We start from the raw sequence: 243 nt of genomic DNA on the forward strand, positions 1-243 counted from the left end.
CTTTCACACACACACACAGCCCCAAAGAAACCCCTTTTCACAAATTCGTGTGCCCAGCACCTCCATTTCTCACAGCAGCTGGCAACCCCACCGCGTCCGGATGCCTGAGAGAGCGCGAGAAACTCTTCAACTATCCGGCAGGAATGGTCGTTATTGGAAATGGGCGCGTCTTTCCTCCGCTGGCTTGAAATTGCTGCCTTTGACGCCATTAATGGATTTCCATGACCCATCGAGAGGGGCGTT

The sequence above is a fragment of the Penaeus monodon genome, chromosome 27, assembly GCF_015228065.2.
Source record: "Penaeus monodon isolate SGIC_2016 chromosome 27, NSTDA_Pmon_1, whole genome shotgun sequence".
NCBI classification, from domain to species: Eukaryota; Metazoa; Arthropoda; class Malacostraca; order Decapoda; family Penaeidae; genus Penaeus; species Penaeus monodon.